A 22,805-nucleotide genomic window follows, 5' to 3' on the forward strand; every position below is an offset into this window, starting at 1 on the left:
TGTTTTCCTTAAATGCAGTCTAAATTTACTCATTTTCAGTTGAAAACCATTGTCCCTTGTCTTGTCACTAGAGGCCCTGGTAAAAATTCTTATGCTGTCTTTTTTATAAACCCCCTTTAATTGTTTAACAGTGTGGTGGGCTGATCTTGGCTGGCCACTAGGTGCTCAGCAAGCCTCTCTGTCACTCTCTCTTCTCAGCTGGATTGGATGAGAAAAATATGATGAAAGGCTTGTGGGTTGAGATAAACAGGGAGTTCACTTACCAATTATCATCATGGGCAAAACAGACTTGACTTGGGGAAATGAAATTAATTTACTGACATTCAAACAGAGTAGAATAATGAGAAATAAGAACAAATGTTAAATGACCTTTCCCTTCAACCCTTCCTTCTTTCTGGGCTTGTCTTTACTCTGGACTTTTCTAACCCTTGTCCCCAAGTGGCACAGGAGGATGAGGAATGAAAGTTGTGGTTAGTTCATCATAATTGGTCTCTGCTGTTCCTTCCTCCTCAAGCTCCTGCCCTGCTCCAACATGGGGTCTCACCCATGGGATACAGTCCTTCACTAACTTCTCCAACATGGATCCTTCCACAGGCTGCAGTTCTTCAAGATCTGTTCAAGTATGGGTTCTTTCCATGGGGTACAGTCCTTCAGGAATTGATTGCTCCAGTGTGGGTATCCCACTGGGTCACAGGTCCTGCCAGAAAACATGCATGGACATCTCTCCACGGGCTGCAGTTCCTGCCAGGAGCCTTCTCCAGTGCAGAGTCTCCACGGGGTCATGGTCTCCTTCAGGGCACATCCACCTGCTTGGGTGTGGTATCCTCCATAGGCTGCAGGGGGGGATATCTGCTCCACCATGGTCCTCCGTGGGCTGCGGGATGACAACCTACTTATCCATGGTCTTAACCATGCAAGGGTTGCCCTGCTCTGGTGCCTGAGCACCTCCTCCTCCTCCTTCTTCACAGACCTTGGTGTCTGCAGAGTTTTTTCTCTCACATGTTCTGACACCTCTCTTTAGGCTGTAACTACAGCAGGTTTTACCCTTTCTTAAACATGTTATCACAGAGTTACTAGCAACACTGCTGATACATTTGGCTTTGCCCAAAGGGAGGTCCATCCTGGAGCCAGATGGAACTGGCTCTGTCCAACATGCGGGCAGTTTCTCACAGAAGCCACCCCTGCAGTCCCTCTGTTATCAAAATCTTGTCATGTAATCCCCATACAAATGGCTGCAATAAGGTCTCCCCAGAACCCTTCCTTCTCCAGCCTGAACAACACCAACTCTCTCAGCCAGTGCTGAGGAAAGCTGGGCAAATCTGGCAGGTACATATTCCTGCACAGAGGATTCCAGTGAGGTTGGATGGTCAAAGGCTGGTCTCTGGGGAGAAGAGGTAGAGGAGCAGCTTGAGGCCTCAGGTTATTTCAAGGGCTACTCTGCAGCAGGGAGCATACAGGTGCAGTCTGGGGAATCCTGAGCTTTGTGGAAAGAGGTCAAAATTTCCTTAGATCTCAGACTATGGGGGTTTTTTTAGCAATGTCACCCATAAAAAAGATCAAACTGATCATACAAGTATTCTATGCAGCCTGTGAGAAGGTACAGTTCACATCCTGGCACAGAATAAGGTTTTTTTTGCATGTTTATATATTATATATGTCATGTATCTGTATGCACATTTTAATGTATATCATATGCACACAGACATGTAAATAAAACTGCAACCTGCTGTTTCACTCCTGCATCAACTATCTTTGGTAGTCTTTACCTGCAAGTTGAAACCAAAGAATCTAAGAAAAAGGGGGTCTGCAAAGAGTTCAGTGGGGTAGACATGATCTGGGGCCAGTCTGAGCTGGCAAAGTACACTTCCTTGAAAAGATATGAGCATGCAGTTTCCTGCAGGAGAAGAACATGCACCATGGGCTGGACTTGAGCTTGTTTCATTGCTGTCCATTAAGGATCAGCCTCTCTTACCTGAGTTGCAGTGAAAAGTATATGCATAATCTCTTTAGCAAAGCATCAGAAAAAAAGATGAATCATAAATAAAAATTACTTTCTATGGAAATTATACTTGAAGAGAAACTACTGAAAGGAGGAAACATAAGTGTCAAATATGCAGTATGGTGAGTGGCTGACAGTCATTAAATTCCTACCTTGCAAGGCCAGGCAAAGGGTGAGAGACCAAAGCATGACCTGAAGCATTCAGAAACACTAGGAAACAGGGAGCTGTTGCTGTAATACAAACTGTAAGCCTTCCATTTTTTGGTATATTACAGATAGGTAACAGCACATTTAAGGAGTTTTATCTTACATTACAGATGTAAGCAAAACTCGACTGGATTAATCCTCCAGAATGTGAATGTCAGTATTAACAATCACCTGGTTATGTTAAACACAGTTATATAACATGTATTTAAAAATAACTTTTATTAAAATTGACTAAACCAATGTCAGGTTGTCTAAGCAATCCACTTTTTAAATCAAATTTTCCCATATTTCCATGCAAGTATACAGAGATTATTTGGCAAAACACCGTATTTTTCCTAGCATGTTGCATTGTATTCATTGTAAGTGATCTTCTGAATAAAAATCAGCTACACTAAAAAAACACACAAAAAAACCCCAAAGAAACAGGGTTGTGCCGTGAAGGAGCACACATGGATGAACTCTTTTCCATTGCTGTTCTGAATGCGATCTCCAGAACAGGTGGTCCCTAACCTGCTGACAATCAGAAACTGGTAGAAATCACTTCTGCTTGTTGTGGTTAGTTGGTACTGTGATTAATGTTGGCTGCTTACCACTGCCCAAGACATGTTGGGAAGGTGTGTTTCATGACTGATCATTCTTCTGGTTTTATGTACTTACATTGAGAAAGCCTTGACAGGAGAAGGTCTTGACTTGCATTAAAAAACCCTGATTTTTAATATCCCAGACTCTTTCTGAATCAGCTCTAGAGTCAATGTTTTTGAAGTGCCTGGCCCTTCTAATTGGATACAGAAGTAGTTTTTTTAAGACATGTTTCAGACATAGAGCTGGCTGAAATGTTGCCATTATACCTGACTTGCTGACCAGTACCACTGGAAACACATTGCAATCTCAGTATGAGCTGCAACACAACACACACACACAAACACAAATCAATATTCAAGCAGTATGTATGCCCCTTTGCAATACAGCTCTGCTGTGCTGTGTGCTCTCCAGCTTGTAGCAGAGAGGAGAGCTCTGAAAGCATGCAGTACTAGACTTGGTGCACCTGAGCCCCAGGCAGTCTCCCCTAAGAACATCTGAGACCTGTCTCTACCTTTCTACACAGGCTACTGGACTAAAAAGAACCACATGATAATAACAAAAAAGAATAAATGGATACATCAGGCAGGCAAAGCCATCAAGAGGACAATATGACCAGCTAGGGATCAATGTGTACCGTGTAGCGGAATAGTGGAAAGGTATGTTCATGCTAAACTAGCACCTTCCTCAAGTGTAACACTTATTTTCTCACTTTCTCATCTTCTATTACACTTAAAAATCTTTCCTGCCTCTTCAAAAGCACTACCTGATCAAATAACTATGAATAAACACATTTATTAAGAAAATCTCTCTGATAATACAGCCTACAGTGCAAAGCTCAGTGGAGACAGCATGTTTGTCATTACTAGTTTTCAGAATAAACAAGCGAAAATGAAGGTAATTTACAAATTCATGGATTTTTTAGAAAAGCTGTAACTACCAGAAAGGCAATAAACTCAGAATAGAGGAGGTCCATGGTTTTTAAGTATGTCAATCCATGTAGATTAAGAAGAAATGAACTAGATTGTGCCTGCAGACTGAAAAAAAAAAAAAAAGAAAAAAAAAAGCCCAAATCCCCATGAATAAGCATTTTGATCCATTTCATCCTCAACATAAAGAAAGCCAATAAAAACTGACTATAACTCAGAATAAAATTGCCTTTTCTTGAAGTCTAGGACACTAACCTTTCAACCTCAACTTCTTTTATTCTTCAAATCTTCCATCTAATGTGTGGCTCAGCTCCTTGGTTGTCAAGTGAGAACAACACTTTTTCCAAGGAATTCATACTTCTTCAGTCCTTAAACATCAGACTGATGATGATCATATGGATAACTAGTCAGGCTGCAATCTTTCTGCTCATGATGCAGAGAAATCCCAGAGGAAGAAGCAGGTTCTTGAAAAACACATTTGTGTTTAATTTGTATTTTCATATCAAAAAGTCAGTACCAACAACTCATTTCCCCAAGTAACTACTAACGAGCATATAAACATATAAAGACAGTAAAGCATAGATCCATTTTTGCCATGTTGGCTCACACTGAGTTGTGTCTTATTTTGCAATGAGTCCCACTGATCAGATCAGGGCTATTAGCGGAATAAAATACTACCCAGCATGAGTAAGGATGGCAGAATTGCCCAGAGGAATGTCAAAGTTGTTTAAAAGTTACCTCCTCAAACATCTTTGCAATCATTTAGCATATTGTATCATGCTGTTTTATGATCTCCTTTTGGTTAATCCTAGACTTAATAGTCAATTATTGAGTCTTTAAAGTATTGTTTGCAATCAAGCATATTTCTGTGTGTGTTTCAGCAAATCGTACTGAAGCACACTGATGTAATCAGAAAGATCAATTCCTGTGTTATAGGTATTAAAAATACATGTAGCTATATGTAATACACCAATACCTATATAGACGCATCAAACACTAAACAGTTGCTGACATCTCAAGGAATAAAAAATATTTTATTTAGAGACCTTTTATATAAATTATGATTCTCAGTGGTTTTCTTCTTTGTTCCTTAGTAATAGAAACATTTGCATGAAACAGGATCCCTGTTCCTAGGGACTAATTTTCTGCTTCTCCAGCTGCCTCCTCTTCACTAGCATTTACTAAAATCCTCCTTTGTACCACCCACTTGGTACTGTGTATTTAACCAGGAGGATAATCTAAAAATCTTTCCTGTTCTAGGTGAGAGTAGATGGACTAGGAAGAAACAGCACTCCTATATTTGTTCCAAAGTTGTCTGAGAAAAGTCAGATATAAAATAACAGCTATATGCTGCATTCGGTGAGTAGTGTTTTTCACAGTTTCCCATAAAACAGCAGATAACTTCAAATAGGTTGTAATGACAATACTTCATTCCTTGGCAATCTGGTAGTGAGAAATGAAATGACACTACAATTTATGTTTCACTGTATCCAGAAGTCAGGGTTACAAGGTCAAACTTCATACTATAAAGTAACAAGTAATTTCTATCACTCCCTATTAAATGCTTATTTTTGAAATAGAATTGCCAGAGATTATGTGATTCAATAAGCTTATGCTGCACCTGTACACAATGTGTTCTGGTCACATAACAAGAAAGCCTTCTTGGTTGTATTCCTGACACTTATAAATAGTGAACATTTACATTCATGAATCAAAGTACACAAATATAAGAATTTGTCCTATTTGATAGTGCAGAGGCCAAATCTTACATTTTATTCACCCTCAAATGCAAATTGCTACTCAGCTGTGAATGTTACGCATAGTATGCTTTCTGGCTTCAGTGGGATGAAGGTTCACGTGAGCTAAATCTGACCATGGAAAAATTAACAAGGAAATATTCAGGACTCTGACTGACTTTCAAGGTATGAAAGGGGATGAAAATTCTAGACAGATGTTTCTACAAGGTCAGAGAGCAAAAAGGTTTCAGCGGATGGCTAGAGAAAACAATCTGAGGGGGAGACATTATTGAGTGAAAGGCTATTGAGATATGTTTGTGACCTCAGCTACAAGAATATCATCAGTGTGCAGAAAAGGATAGAGACCACTTTGCAACACAGACAACTTCATCATATGCAATGAAGACTTTCAAAGACAAGTAAAATCTTGAGTAGTTTTTCTCATCACACATCTGCAAACCTCTTCACAAACATTTATTCTGCTGCTCTTTAGGAAATTAGAAAGTAGAAAGTGAGTACTACATTCTAAGCTCATGATAAAACATTTGAGATCCACATCCCTTGTTTCATAGAATCACACAACCACAGAATGGTCAGGGTTGGAAGGGACCTCTGGACACAATCTAGTCCAACTCCCTGCTAAAGCAGATTCACCTAGATTAGGCTGCACAGAGTTACATCCAGGCAGGTTTTCAATGTCTCCAGAGAAGGAGACTCCACACCCTCTTTGGGCAGCCTGTTCCAGTGTGCCGTCACCCCCAAAGTAAAGATGTTCTTGCTCATATTCAGGTGGAACCTCCTGTGCTACAGTTTGTGCCCGTTGCCCCTTGTCCTGTCACTGGGCACCACTGGAAAGAGCCTGGCCCCATCCTCTTGGCACTGGCCCTTAAGATATTTGTAGACATTGCTAAGATCCCCTCTCAGTCTTCTATTCTCCTGGATAAACAGGCCCAACTCTCTCAGCCTTTCCTCATGATGGAGATGCTGCAGTCCCCTGATCATCTTTGTGGTCCCCCGCTGGACCCTCTCCACTAGTTCCCTGTCTCTTGAACTGAGGAGCCCAGAGCTGGACACAGCACTCCAGATGCACCTCACCAGGGTGGGGTAAAGGGTGAGGATCACCTCCCTCAGCCTGCTGGCCACATTCCTCCTAATGCACCCCAGGGTCCTATTGGCCTTCTGGGCCACAGGGGCACACTGCTGCCTCATGGGCAACTTGCTGCCCACCATAACTTGCACATCCTTCTCCACAGAGCTGCCTTCCAGCAGGTCAGCCCCCAGCCTGTGCTGGTGCAGGGGGTTGTTCCTCCCTAGGGGCAGGACTCTGCTTTTATTGAGCTTCCATTAGGTTCCTCTCTGCCCAGCTCTCTGGCCTGTCCAGGTCTCACTGAATGGCAGCGCAGCCTCCTGGGGTATCAGCCACTCCTCCCAATTCTGCATCACCTGCACACATGCTGAGGGCACACTTTGTCCCTTCATCCAGGGCACTGGTGAACAATTTGAGCAGGACTGGAGCCAGCACTGACCCCTGGGGAACAGCATGAGCTACAGGCCTGCAGCTAAACTCTGTGCCACTGATCACAGCCCTCTGAGCTCTGCCATTCAGCCAGTTCTCCATCCACCTCACTGTCCATCCATCTAACCCACACTTCCTAAGCTTTTACCTGCAAGGATGTTGTAGGGGACAGCCTTGCCGGGCTCAAGGTAGAAAATATCCACTGCTCTCCTCTTGTCTACCCAGGCAGTCATTCCATGATAGAAGGCTATCAGGTTGGTCGGGCATGATTTCACCTTGGTGAATCCATTGTTGACTAATCCTGATAATGTTCTTTTCCTCCACATGCTTAGAGATGACCTCCAGGATGAGCTGTTCCATCACCTTTCCAGGGATGGAGGTGAGGCTGACTAGCCTGTAGTTTCCTGGGTCCTCCTCCTTACTTTTTGAAGACTGGAATGACATTGGCTTCTTCCAGTCCTCAGGCATCTCCCCTGTCCTCCATGACCTTTCAAAGATGATGGAGAGTGGCTTGGAAGTAACATCTGCCAGCTCCCTCAGCACTCAGGGGTGCATCCTATTGGGGCCCATGGATCTGTGGGTGTCAGATTTGCTTAAGTGATTTCTAACATGATCCTCCTCGACTTTTCTCCAGACTTCCTCTCTTGCCTCAAGGGTCTGGCATTCTTGAGGGTTGGTCTTGGCAGTGAAGGCTGAAGCAAAGCAGGCACTCAGTAACTGCCTTCTCTGTGTCCTTTGTCACCAGGGCACCCACCTCATTCAGCAGCGGGCCCACATTTTCCCTAGTCATCCTCTTCATGCTAATGAATTTGCAGAAGCCCTTCTTGTTGTCCTTGAAATCCCTCACCAGATTTAATTCCAAATGGGCCTTAGACTTCTTTGCCTCCTCCCTGCATGTTCTGACAACACCCCTATATTCCTCCCATGGGGCCTGTCCCTTTTTCCATGTCCCATAAACTTATTTCTTCTGTTTGCCAGAAGCTGCTTACTTATCCATGCAGGCCTCCTGGCCTCTTTGCTTGATTTCTTACTCATAGGGATGCACTGATTTTGAGCTTGGACAAAGTGATGCTTGAACATTAGCCAGCTCTCTTGGGTCCCCATATGTTCTACAGCCCTAACCCATGGGATTCCTCCAAGCAGGTCCTTGAAGAGGCCAAAGTTAGCTCTCCTGAAGGCCAGGATTGTGATCCTACATATTGCTTTGCTTCCTCCACACAGGATCCTGAACTCCAGCATCTCACAATCACTGCAGCCAAGGCTGCTCCCAACCTTCATATTCCCAACCAATCCTTCTTTTTTTGTGTATACAACATCTAGGAGCCACCTCACCTTGTTGGTTTCTCCACCAGCTGTATCAAAAAGTAGTCATCAGTGCCTTGAAGAAACCTCCTGAACTGTGTGAGCCTAGCTGTGTTGTCTTTCCAGCAGATATGAAGGTGGTTGAAGTCCCCCATGAGAACCGGGGCCTGTGATCATGAGGATACCTCCAATTGTCTGTAGAAGGCCTCATCAACTTCCTCTTCCTGATCAGGTGGCCTGTAGCAAACATCCCCAAGAATGTCACCTGTATCATCCTGCCCCTTAATCTTCACCCATAAGCTCCTGACTTATTCTGCATCCACCCCTAGGGACAGCTTGACACATTCCAGTTGCTCCCTCACACAAACAGCAACTCCACTACCTCTATTTGCAGGCCCACCTTTCCTAAAAACTACATAGCCATCCATGACAGCACTCCAGTCATGAAAGCTATCCCACCATGTCTCTGTAGTTGCAATGAGACCATGGCTCTGCGACTGCACACAGATCTCCAGTTCTTCTTGTTTATTATCCATGCTGTCCATGTTGGTGTACAGGCATTTCAGAAAGGTAATTGAGCACAAAATTTCTCAGGAGGGGTGCAAAAGGATCCATCATATCCACACACACCCTTGAGGTGACTGGCCTTCTGATGCTCATCTTGGCAGGCAGCTAAGGAACATATATTGTTGCTCTGGTTGGCCTGGCTTATTCCCCAGTTGGATGTGATGGCATGAGCCTTGCCACACTGGACCCCATCCTCCCAAGTCCTTAAGTTTAAAGCCTGCCTCACCAAGTTGGCCAGCCTGCTGCTGAAGATTCCCTTGCCCTTTCTAGACAGATGGATCCCATTGCTCCCTGACAGGTTATAGTCAAAGAATGTTCCATGTCATACAAGTCAAACCACTCGCAATGGCACCAGCTGTGAAGCCAGAAGTTACGGGCATTATCAGCTATTTCTGGTTGCACTACTTCTTCTAACTGGTAAAATGGAAAAGAAAATAACTTGGGCACCAATACGTTTCAGTTGCAACCCCAGGGCTTTGAAGTCGTCCTTGATTCTGCCCAGGTTCTGGCTTGTGGTGTCATCCATGCCCGTGTGAAAGAGTACCAGGAAATAGCAGTCCATGCTCTTGACAAGATGTAGTAACCTCTCAGCAATATGTTGGATCTTAGCTCCTGGAAGGCACCATGTCACATGTGCTTCCCTGTCAGGCTGGTAGATGAGTGCCTCAGTCAGAGAGTCACCTGCTACAAGCAGCTGACGTTTCTTTTTGCAGTATCCAAGGTGTGCTGCTGGTACAGTATCTCCATGCAGACCTTGCTCATGGGTGTCTATAGCTGCTAAAGCTTCATATCTGTTTTTGATTGTGATGCTGGAGGGTGGAGACCGAAGCAGGGTCCTACATTTGTGGGTACTTTTCTTTAACTTGGGTACAATTTCTTTTTACCTGGCCATACACTCAATCCATTTTATCAAACAACAGCTTAGTGAAGCTAGACCTTACATAATACCCAGAAATTCTTCCTGACATTGCTGAATAGAGACATGTATGATCAAAAGTTGTGAAATGCCAAATGGATGATAGTCCCTATAATTTACTTGATAAAAGCTGACTCCACAGGGGATATTTTAATGAATGTAATGACAGTGTGTTCCAAGGGAAAAGTTTTAAAATGTTCAGATTTAATTCAGTCTGTAAAACCTGTTCAGAAATTAAAAGCAAATTGATTATTGTAAGATGATCACTGTACTTAATCTTCTCATTTAAGAAGCTTTATAATTGCCAGGAAAATGAAAGTTGGGAAAAGATACTGAAAAGTAGCTGTCTGTAACTGGGCAAACATATTGATCTTTTGTGATTTAGCAGTCTCACTGCAATTTAATACAGTTTCTCTTCTGCTCCCTTATCCCTTTTTGAAACCCCATTTCACTGGTAGGAGTGTCTGTCCACCCTGTAACCTTATTCACAGGTATCTGTAGTTGTCACAACATAGGTGTTCAATCATCTCTCTCCTCAGACACATATTTCTTGTAGATGACTGATCTTCCAAAAATGTACATTGTACACCCAAGTGTATTTTAGATGAAGAACTTGTCTTCCTTCACATTTAAGTCATGCCAGCGCAAGGGAGTCCCATGGTATCCAGAATCTTTTTGGCATAGATTTTGATATGAATATTAATTAATTAACTAATACATGACTGAACTTCAACAGAAAGCAGCTTCAAACTTTTATGTTGTATAGACAGGAGAAATCATCATACAGAATTCTTCCTTTCTAGCAAGGACAGGAACTGAATTGTTTATTAAAATTGGTGACTGAGATCAGTTAGGGGACATATGATAAATGCTTACCTTGTTATTTCCTTACAGGCCCCATCAGAAACAGGGTATTGGGCTACAGGGAACTTTGACGCGGCACAGCATAGCCATTCACACTGTCTTGCAATTTATCCTACACATCGTCAAGGGGCCTTCAGGCCCACTGTATTAATGACAATTTGTACAAGGTCTTCAACAGAGAAATGATTCTCCAAGTACTGGCACAATATTAGATTTTCCAATACACATCATGTGGGCCCACAGTTATATTTGATGAAAGGAGACAGCAGTCAGATACCACATATTACAAAGGGCATGAAAAAATCTGATTTTTAAAAACAAATTTATTAAGGAAGTTCTTGCAGTGTATGATTCATTGTGCTCTAGTGCAACATCATCCAACTACCACAGCTACAGATTTGACTATTTTAATTCTATGTGTAATTCTCTGGTACTCCAAGTGTTAACAAGAAGAATTACAGTGAATAAAGTAAATGTTTCTAAACCAAGCTGCAGACCTATGGCTTCTCAGTACATGATAACAAAATTGAATCACTGCTGAAGCATTTCCACAGCTGCACTTGTTCCAGAGATGAAAGTAAAGCATCATTCTGTTTTGATATATTCTTTCATTCTATAGCATTGCTCTGTTAACCAGTTCTCCAGCCCACAAAGGATTGGGCAGGCCCTTCCATGCCTGAACCCAAATCCATGTGTCAGAGAATCCACCCATTAATGTGAATGGGATTTATATCAGAACTCTTAAATCAAGTATTTTTTCTGCAGAAAAGTGGAGCCATGTAGACAACATGACATACAAGCTGTGTCTAGAAAACTTATATTATGGATATTGACTCAGGTTTATTTTGAATAAGCATGGTTAAATTTACAGTTGGGCATTAATAAAAGAATGTTTTGAAGTTAGGATTGTAATTCTGATGCTATCAAAATGGATCAAATTGACTTCCCATGAGAAATATATCATCCTGAATTTTCAAAGTATTTACAGATTTCATATTAAATTATTTGCACTTTTGGTTTGTTTTTACATAATAACAAGATAATTGTACTTACTGTGACATGGGACATCTACTGCTCTCTCCCCAGGATCTAGGGCCATAGGGTCAGAGTAGTATTTTGGTCATGAATGAGAGAACACATATACGTTCCAGGATGAACAGGAGAGGTTTCACCACCTTGTTAGGATCCTGCACAGTTGAGGATCTAATGGGATATGATAACTACATATTGTCCACTACTTGGAGCTCTAGGGGTTGTTGTCCTCACAGCATGAAGTCCAAGAAGATGACAGTTTTGTGTAAAATGTCAAATTCTGTGTGGGCAGAGGCCCAACAGCAAGTCTGTGTCTCAGCAAAAAGAAGATCACAGCCTTCAGAGGAGAGGTCCTTAGGTAGTTATGATGAGATTTGTTTAGAATCATCTTAAAAACCTTGAAAATAAGTTGATGTTTACCAAATTAACAAAGTGGAGTAAAGTGTAGCATGCAAATTCTTGGTTTTTATGCAAAGGTTGATAGTTCAACACCAGAAGAGAAGAAATCACAATCCACAAAACAAAATGAATGTCAAGCATTTTTTTGCCTTGCTGAGGGTTCTCCAGCCTTATCAACTCTATTTCCTGTTTTCAGGAGGCACAAATGGAAATAAAGCCTTTCATACAGCAGCTATACAGCATTTTTCATGCTACACTCAAAGAATGTTTTTTGCAACATTTTACTATGTTTACATTACAGATTAGTGGCTTAATTTGGAAAGCACTTGCAGTTCCATAATTTGCATAAATCACATATTCAATTTCTGTATTTTTAGCTTATGCAGCTAATGCACTTTTCATGACCACTTTGCTTTGTAATTTAAATTTGTTACAAAGCCTGCAATCTGAATGGAGGAAATTAGCACTGTGCAAGGATGTAAGCATGATTATCAGGACATAGCAAGAGTGGTCTCTAAAGGCACAAATGCTTACACAGTACTGGCTCTGTGGCCTTGTTTTGAAGTAAAAGCAATTACAGATACTTGAAATGTTTTCTGAAGATTTTATTAAGATGTTGCCTGACCATCAGTGACAAAGGACTAGCATCTACATTTAAGACTGGCACATGTAGTTATAGACTGGCTATAAGGTCTGTTATATAAAGTTATCACAAGATCATGACAGAGACCATGGCGAATTAACATGGATTAAACACTTTTTTCAAAATCTCATTATGATTCACAAACCTCAAGAGATCAACTAGGAAAAAAGCCTCAGTTATTGCACAGCCTTTTATCAAAAATTTCCAAATACAGTTTCCTCGGTGATAAGGTAAAAAAAATGTTTCAAGCGAAGGGTGTGACATAAATGCACATTGCTCCAGTTTTCAAGCAGTCATGGTTGGATTAAATCTATACAGGTTAGAGAACACTTCAACTTCCTGTTAGTGTGTGCATGGGGTAAAATATTAATGCCAAAGTGCTTGTTCAGTGGGTAAATATGAGGATTACTAGGAGAGCAACTGCTGAACACAGTAATTTCAAATATCAGGTTTGTGCTTCAATGCAGATTTAGATGATCCTGTTTTTTAAAGTCTTCATCATAGTTGTTTGGATTAAGTGCATGTTAGCATCACTTCCAAGACATTTAAAGAAAGAGGAGACTGCTCAATCTAAAGCTGAACATACAATTTTCCTTGTGAACAACCAAATAATAGCCTTTCACAAATGTCACTGGATGTCCCTGGGAAACTTATTTAAAACTTGCTTTACAGAAAATACTTATATAAGCTTCTCCTTTCTCTGCTCCTCAGTTTTTGGCTTTCTTGCTTGCTTTTTAGGATTATTTGATGAAGACATAAACACCTTAAGAGTTCATCCAGCTTCTCCAGAAATCTAAACTTCCTGTTCAGCATCACACCAACAATTACTTACTGAAACACAAAAAATCAAAGATAATTATTCTAAAAAGGAAAAAAAAAAAAGGTACTTGAGCAGATACACCTTTAGGGGAGAGAGAGATTTATTCAAACAACTGTTCTTATTAACCAGAACAGTAACACAGACAACGCGAATGAGTAGGTCGAAAAATTTGGAGGAAGGGATTATTCCAAAAGGAAGAACACTGATTTATTCAATTGGTTATAAATTGAGCAGATTCAGAAGGATCTCCAGTTGGGGGAGATATACAAAGTTTTTGAGGATTGACCATCTGAAAACCATCTTGGCAGAAAAGGACCCTGGGGTCCTGGTGGACACCATGTTGAATATGAACCAGCAATGTGCCCCTGCAGCAAAGAAAACCAACAGCCTTCTGGGCTGCATTAGGAGTGCTGTCAGCATGTCATATGGACAGATCCTCCCCCTTTGCTCAGCGCTGATGAGACACAACTGGAGTGCTGTGTCCAGTCCTGGGCTCCCCAGTACAGGAGAAACATGGACATACTAGAGAGAGGGTAACAAAGGGCCATTAAAATGATTAAGGGATTGGATTGTCTCTCCTATGAGGAAAGGCTGAAAGATAGAACTGATCAACTTGAAGGAGAGAAGATTCAAGGGGAAATTTATTAATGTATGTAAACACCTGAAGGCAAGGCATAAAGAAGACACATCCAGGCTCTTTTCAGTGGTGCCCAGTGACAGGACCAAAGGCAATGGGGACAAGATGAAACACAGGAGGCTCCTCCTGAACATAGGAAAGACTTTTTTACTGTGAGGGTGACTGAGCACTGGCACAGGTTGTCAAGGGAAGTTGTGGAGTCTCCATCTTTTGAGATATTCAAAAGCTGTCTGGACATGGTCCTGGATAGCTGGTTTCAGGTGACCCTGCTTGAGTACGGGGATTGGACCAGATAATCTAGAGATGCATTCCAACCTCAATCTTTCTGTAATTCTGTGACCATGGATCCTTAAGGAAGCAAAATGTGCGTGATTATAAGACCTAAGCCAAAGGTGTACTCTTTTTTAATCCTGTAACTGTTTGCCTGAGAAGAATTAGTCCTGCATGCCAGAGAGATAGTGTGATGCTCATGTGCTAGATTCTAAGCAGGTTAAAGCAACTTTATGTAACTAGCTTGGGCTGGACATGGCACCAGGAGTTCAGCAGCTGAGGGTAGATAGGAGAGTCCACAGGAGACTCATGTAACTTACACTGAAGCCTGTCCTGTGGTACCCTCACTGCCAGGGTTAACCAGATGGGCACAATGATCCATTTGCACCTGTAGCGTGGATGTACACAGGAAGCAAATACCATCTAATGGGTAGCTGAAGGACCTTCAACCACAGGATGAGCTGCAAGATGGTTGTCCTGTTAAGAACTGCTTTCAGTTTCCCAATGTGTTGCTGCACAGATATGAAGATTAGTGTTACGTGATACTAAGTTTGCACTATTTTCTGCTGTCTTTTGTAAAGTAGAGGGAAAGAGGATTTTTTACTTTTTCTTCATACTTATCTGTAGCTGCAGAGAAATAAGAACAGTAGTGATTACAGTAAGATTAATGGTGACTGCAGAAAAATAGAAATGCTTTGAGGCCTCTGTGAAGAGAGGTACCAGGAGGTATCCTAAGATCTTTGCCATTTGTGTGAGGGAGAACCCTCTCCCATTACAATTAGTGTACTGATGGCAAAACAGTTATGATTGCTGAAGAAAGATTGAGCCTGTAGGACTTATACCCATACAGAATAATAGAAAATTTACTTAGCCAGACAACACTGTTTTTATAGCAGGCATGTAATGTTAGACTACATTGCAGGAAACAAATACGAAAAAGGATGGAACCAGGGAGAAAATTCAGTAATTAGAAACCAATCATTAGAACAGTTAACTTGAATGGGCAGCTAGACAGAAGGGAAAGGGGCTTAATTTTGTGTATAGTTCTGGGAATAGTTCCAGTTCTTTAGAGAACTAATGCTCATTGTACATTTGTTCCTTTCCATCTGAATCCTTCAGATGCTCTCCTTCTTCCTAGCAGAAGGGACATAAACAATCTCTTGTCTCTCCCATTTCAGGATCAATGCAACTACAGATTGCAGGCTAACACAGGGCTAGGACATTAACTGTGAGTCTTTTTAGTTTTATGCCATGTCATTTACATACTTTCTTTTGCGCAGGCCCTACAGGTAAAGAGCATGTGCTCTTTTGTACATCAGAACAATTGATTGGCGAGAAGACTTTGGACATATTAGCACAGAAAATGTGGGTTGTCAAATATAATGTAATTGTTGGGAGGAGCTATCCAATTATCTCTATGAGCTTAAATTTTGAATACATACAACAGCCCTGTTTGCAGTAGAGCAAGCTTTTAACCATTAAGGAAAACTGAGGATTTATGAACAAGAAAACCAGAAAAACAAACTGCTGCTGTTTTTCCTTGAAATCAATATGAAGGCAAAGGGAGAAAAGCACAGTTTGATTTTCTGCCATGTTGTTTTTATACATCTACTTGAACAATTCAGTTTCTTTGATTTTTTCACATAACTTATTATGCCCACTTTTATTTAAATGGAACTGCTAATAAGGTTTAGCCATTCAAAGCAAGCCATTTGGCAAAGCCTTGGGAAAAGTCTTCTATTAACAAAATCACTATTGATGCTGGAATGCAACTAACTAGCAGTTGCAAAGTGCCAGGATCTTATAATTTCTGGGTATACTGTTACCTACTTGAGTTAAATGCACTGTTTGTTTTTTCATTCAGGATTAAAGGTCTGTGTGGAACAACTTGCACTTTGTGTAGTAACTTCCATCAAGATCAAGAAAACTTTCAACACCATTTGGATTTGATGTTGTGAGTGCTTCCTCTTGTATTGGTCTAAGCAACTATACAGAAGTTAAAGCAACAAAGCATGAAAGTTTGGCCAGACATCAATAGAAAAAACTCTCCTAAGATAAAGTATTAATTTCCCTGTAATGGCAGTTAAAAGCTGTTTCTCCCCTACCACAAGTTTTATACAGAGCTTTTCAATATGAACACACTAAATATTTATAATGGAAATCTTGTATTGAAGTTATTCTGCTTACATTACCATTTTTTTGTGAAGATTTATTCACTAAATCACAGAGAACAATGTTAGACTTTATTGTCTCTGAGTATTTTTAAGTGAAACTCTTCTGTCATTTCATCTTTGATGTAAAATTGATTAAATCTAAGAAATAAAAGTTACTGCAGAGAAGACGAAGCAACAGGAATGGGAAAGAGCAATAACTAGTTTGTGTTATATATAGCAAAAGCTCTAATAAGGGTGTTAACTATGAGAAGACCATTTAGAGGAATGGTGTTCAAGGAATTTTGCAGCACAAATTATGCCTTCAAGAAACAATTTGGGAAAAGTAAAAAAAGTAATCAAAGAAACTAAGGAATTATTATATCCTGTATCGTTGCTTATGGAGTTTAATAATAATTTCAGAAGCTGTCCAGGCAGCATTATCAAAATATAAAGAACTGAAGAAAGGCAGCTAAAAAACATTCATATATGTTGGACAAACTAAGAAAGATTTCAACAAGACAAGCTTTTTTCCTTCTTCATGGATTTATATTCTGCATTTTTTGGAGTATATAATTTTTTGGAGTTGCTCTCTATTTAGGACTACAGTAAGTTACATTTACCTTTTCTTAAAATGGATTCTGATGGGAAAATGCTGGCACTGCTCCTGCTCTCTCTGATCACACAAAGCCTTGGCTTCAGTGAGAGTTTTGCTGGATTAGCCTACAATAAGCTTTCTTAAAAGGGAACAGCATATGATGCCAGAAGCACAAAAAAATAGTAGCAGGGAAATAGTAAACATTGAGATAATATATCTTGCTGCCAATGCATGATGACAGATTAACAGGCAGTGAAATTGTTTGGATATGACTTTGATGACAGTAATGATAAAAGTCACTGCCCCAAGGAGGTACCTGCATACCTCTGTGCAGCTGGAAGAAAAAACAGCTAATGCGGAGTATCTCCTGATATAGGAGGCAATATTTGCAGTTGTGCTAGAAGGCAAATTTACATATCTCCTCCAACAAGCAGGCATTAGTCACCTCTAATTCTTTGAACCATACTACCACATATAACTTGCTGACTTTCCATCATGCAGTGGGCTTCTTTACCAGGTGCAGAATACAGCAGACAGCTAAGACCAGCATTGCATGAGAAATAATGTCCCTTAGCTGAATGTGTACGGCATAGACAGCGTAGCCTTCCTCTGAGCTCTCCATGGATGAGCTATTTATCAAATAGTTGAGCACACTGCAAACACAGTTGATACAAATTGCTGCCACATGGTGAAATACCAATGGACAGTTTTGTGACATATGGCTGGCATGTCAATGAAGTGAAATATGCTACCTTTTCTGCTCTAAGTCGCCATAGCCTGGGTTGCATGCATCAGCTGCACATGCAACATGCCAGACTTTTTCTGACTTCCCTGGGCACACTGCCCAAAAACGCTGCACTGCCCTCTTGCTTTTCACAGTGATGGGTTTACACCCTGCACCTATCTGCCTCTGAAGGCTAGGAGGCCATTTGCAGTTGCCTGGCCCCAGGAGAGGGACCTCAGCCTTTCATGCAGCAATTTCTGTATGTGTATCAAGGCACATAGCCACCATACTGAGCAAGTCATATTATCACAGCAGTGACTTTACCGGCATCTGATGGCAACTAATTTCATTTCACTGAACTGAGAATCCAAATGTCTTTTAGGGGGTCTTTATTCTGGAATAATGTCTTTATTCTGGAATAAACACCGAGACATGCATAACAGTCAGTGTTTGAGAAGTTATGGATAAGGAAGGCTGTAATTCTGACCTGCGTAATCAGATACATTGCGGTAAATGTAGAAATATATCATGCAACAAAAACTACATTGTACCTGACTCATATATGTTCCTGAGACCTTCCTTTTTCTTTTTTCCTATTTTTAAATTATCCATGCATCATCAGGCTTTGACTACAACTTTAATATTGGGGTTTTTTAAAGAATCTGTATGCTTACTCTGCTTGAAGCCTGAATGTACAAGATAATACAGAGGTTTTTGTAACTTGTGACAGCAAAAGTCTTCAACAGAATTGCAAGAGATACCTTGCCACATATTGAAGCAGTATTATAGTGTGAGAATGAACCTTTATTTCTACATAACTCCATGTGACTGTTCCTGAGTTACAACATACCTTCCGCTTCTTTTCTGAATTAAAGTAGAGGTGGACACTGGAATTGTTTATTAGTCTGGCTTCATATGGATATAATATTTTTTAATTTGTCATTTCTGACAAATTTGAAGGAGGAAGTTGCAGTTTAAAATGTAAAAAAGCTCTGAATAAGCTTCATGATCAAGCAGAGGAAAGAGATTGTGTAAATAATACCATGGAGGGGAAACCACAAAGGCAGTGTGTTGTACTTTTTCACAGCAGCAGTTAGCTGGCAAAACAAACATCAACACTGCCTCTTACTGATGAGGAGCTGTACCACTACATGAGAAAGCTCTGGTAGTTGTAGCGAAAGAAGTCATTTAGGAGACAGGGGTGAAATCCCAGAAGCCTGCAGGAAACCAGGCTTCATTCCTTCTGCTCTCTAAGCAACTTTTGATTTTTAACCTGCAATTTTAATTTCAGAGTTTGTAGTGCTAATGCAAATTAGCTAAAAGAGTATGGAGAAGTATGGCTGAACAGCATCATTTGAATTTCCCACGGCAGAGCCCAACTCTGAAAACACTCTCATGGTATCACCAGGTACTGTGATATTTTAAACTTTGTGTGTATCTATAAGGCTTTATAGGGTTATGGCTGAGAGCAGTGGTCTATCTCATCCCTTCATGAATGTCCAGCTTCATCTCAGTACTTTCCCATACTGACAGAGATCAGAGGCCATGCAAGAAGGATGGAACAACTCTTCTGCAAAGAAAGGCTGAGAGAGTTGCGGTCCTGTAGCCTGGGGAAGAGAAGGCTTTAGGGACACCTTATTGCAGCCTTTCAACACTTAAAGGGGGCTTATGAGAACGGTGAGGACAGACTTTTTACTAGGGCCTGTAGCAATAAGACAAGGAGTAATGGTTTTAAATGAAAAGAGAGTTGATTCAGACCAGGTATCAGGAAGAAATTGTTTGTGATAAAGGTGGTGAAACACTGGAACAGGTTTCCCAGAGAGCCTGTAGCTGCCCCATCCCTGGAAACATTCAAGGTCAAGTCGGACAGAGCTCTGAGCAACCTGATCTAGTTGAAGATGTCCCTGCTCATTACAGGAGGGTTGGACTAGATGACCTTTAAAGGTCCCTTGGAACACAAGCCATCCTATGATTCTGTTGTAAGTGATAGTTCCCTGCTAAAAGGAGCAGAAGCACAGGAAAGCCAAGCAGTACACACATAAGATAAGGAAGAAGAGACAGGGAAAGTTAGTCATAGAGATACTTCAGTATTTATTGCCTTCCAATGTTGTTGTTTGTTTTTGCATACCTTTAGAAACATGTCATGTCCTCCATGTATCATGCCATGTGTCCATGTGTCATCATCCTTGAAATTAAGGGAATCTATGAATCAAGCAGGGCACAGCTTCTACATTGGCTCCAACTCAGCAAGCACCCATCTTGAGATTTAACCATGGCCATGCTGGCATTGATTCTGGTAAGGAAATTATAAATGTACTGCAGAGTCCCATCTTTCTAACATGAGCATTCATATGAGAAATACCTAAAGGTTTTGAGTCTAAGTAATTGAGCTATAAACATGATGTAATACTAGGTAAACTCTCAGAGAGATCAGAAAAGTTTGTATCTGTGCCATGAAGCTCATAATCTTCTAATAGTGTGACAAAGTACAACTAATACTCTACAGATCAGTCTATAAATAACCCTGTTGCTGTTTTTTATAAAAATATTATTAGAAGTGTCCTTACAATTACACTAACATTTTCAGAGAGCAGACTTGTAAGTATCTTCAGAAACTGCTTTACAGCCATTAAACATATATTTCATTTATGAGATATATTGACCACACTTAACTCTCTGCCTGTGCAACTGCCTTGTAAAATCTATCACTTGCTGTCTTTGTTCTGCTGTGAAGTCTCTGCAGAGTAGTGTTGTCTCTGAATTTGTGTAAAGGATTCAGCGGTACAGCTTACTTCTGCCTGCGGCATACCTAATGTCAATGGGAAAGGTGAAGAAAGAAAGCAGGATGACTGTGCTCCCAAGCTGCATCTGAGGTCTTGCTCTATTCTCATTGAGAAAAGTGCTCGGAAGAAAGAAATTTTCCACATCAGCAGAACAGTAGCAGAGGTTATCTGTATCGCAGGCAAATGGACCAGGCTTGCTGATGCCAAATAGTGCTTTGCTCCTGCAACTCCTAGCAAAGTCTGTGGGAGATGCAGGTCTTCGCAACCACTCCAAATTTGGTCCTTAAGGAGGACTGCAGCAGAGAGACGAGCGCTTCATTCCGTCTTTTGATATCCTGTTAGATTATTTACTTTTTGCTGCTGGCTGCTTTTCAGAAATATCATCTGAAATCAGACACCTGGTAGGCTAATCAAATTGCCAGAGCTGGCATGTCTGTTACATCTAAGGCGTAGTTTTAGAGTTGTAATTCCATCAGCATGAAACCAGCCAATATTCATCCAGAACTCAAGCACAAATTATATCTGCGGCTACTAATTAGGGATACTAAGAGTCATTATAATTTCTCTTTTTCAAGACAGATTATTAATGCACGTTTATATATTGCCACAAAGGTACAAGATGCATCCATGTGCACAATGTTAGTACTTCCTAAAGAAAATTCAGTAACCTGTAGTGTACTACCACAATGAATATAGGCTTAATGATATCACATACAAAGTAAGTAGTTATCAAACTCAAAACCAGTCTATGAGCTCCCTTTAAAAGCTTCAGATTGCCAAGATGTCATAAATCTTTGCATATTTTCCTTTACTGTCTTGTTCAGATGAAAACACTCAGTTCACATAAAAGGGAGAATGGGCAGATACAACTAGTAACTCATACCCATAATATGACAGCCAAATTTTACCAAACTTCTGCATCCTTGATATAAGAATTATTTACTTTGAAAAACAGAGGAAAAATGCAATATCTATAGTGAATAACAAGAAAGAAGTTGAGAAACAGAGCATGTTAGTTAAATCCTTACAAACAGTTAATAAAGCCTGGCCTTGGGGGAAGGAAGAGACACCATAAATACATCAAGCTGGGGCACAACAAGGTAAGCTCAAGGAGAACCAAAAGGCTAATGAGACTAAACAGAAAATTACTGGAACTATGTGTGAACTATCTGAACTAACATACTAAAAGATCCACCCTGGAGCAAACAAAGCCCCTACTAACAAAGCTCCCTCCCCACAGAATGTGCAGGGAAAAAAAAAGAACACTGTACCTTTAAACGGATACAAGGCTTGTAAGAAGCACTGAGAATTAAATGTGACTAAATGTAATTGGAAACAACTGTTCGAAGTGTATAAAAAGTTTTACGATGTGCTGAGAGGAGTGCCAGCTTTGTGTATTTACCACCCAGCACCCATCTCTGCACAGACATGCAATGAACAGCATCTCCACTGTGTTTGGATTGGCTCTGGCACATGGGGTGAAGAGCACAGATTTGGGACAACATCCTGACAGTGTTTCTTTTCATACCCAGGACTGTTTCAGATCCACATTTTCTAACAAAATGCTTTTCTATTAAACAACTGTTGATTTAGCAATATCAAACCCTTAGAGAGAAATTTCTCAAGTTAATGGCTCCTTTTGGCAGCAAGAACTAGAAGAATCCCCTAAAAGATAAAAGGCTCCTACATTGGAACCTTACAGAGATGATGATATGGCAGAGTGTAATAGTTTAAAAATGTTGTGCAGGTGATATGGAGAAATAGTGTGAAATGGGGACAATGGACATCGATTGTGATTGTATATGTCTGCCCAGGAATGTGGGTATGGTGACTAGTCATGGGTGCGGTGTCTGGTCACATAGGCACACAGCTTTGAGGAGACAACTACAGTTTTGAGGAGACGCTGCCTGCCCCTCTTCCTCTAACAAAGGGGAGACGGGGAGACGCCTGCCCTTCTTCCTCTAACAAAGGGGCTATTTAAAAAAGAATGAGAAAAGGATGAGAGATATTCCAATGCTATCTAGAGGGAGGGAGTGCTAAGTCTCCTTGCTGGAGAAGATCCGGATGGCCACGGATGGTCACAAGAACATGAATCACCTACAAACCTGCAAGACCACCACATTCCAGGAAACAG

At 40.8% G+C, this 22,805-nt stretch overlaps 1 long non-coding RNA gene across 1 annotated transcript in view; it reads left to right on the plus strand.

Moving 5' to 3' along the window:
* Positions 1-232: 232 nt before the first annotated feature.
* The window catches only part of LOC308060276, a 33,152-nt gene continuing 10,579 nt past the window's right edge, over positions 233-22,805 (plus strand). The window contains exon 1 of the long non-coding RNA XR_013926657.1: positions 233-22,418. This is a non-coding gene — a long non-coding RNA (uncharacterized lncRNA). The remainder of the gene's footprint in view (positions 22,419-22,805) is intronic.

This window comes from Falco punctatus (assembly GCF_963210335.1).
Source record: "Falco punctatus genome assembly, chromosome: 1".
In the NCBI taxonomy this organism is placed as follows: domain Eukaryota; kingdom Metazoa; phylum Chordata; class Aves; order Falconiformes; family Falconidae; genus Falco; species Falco punctatus.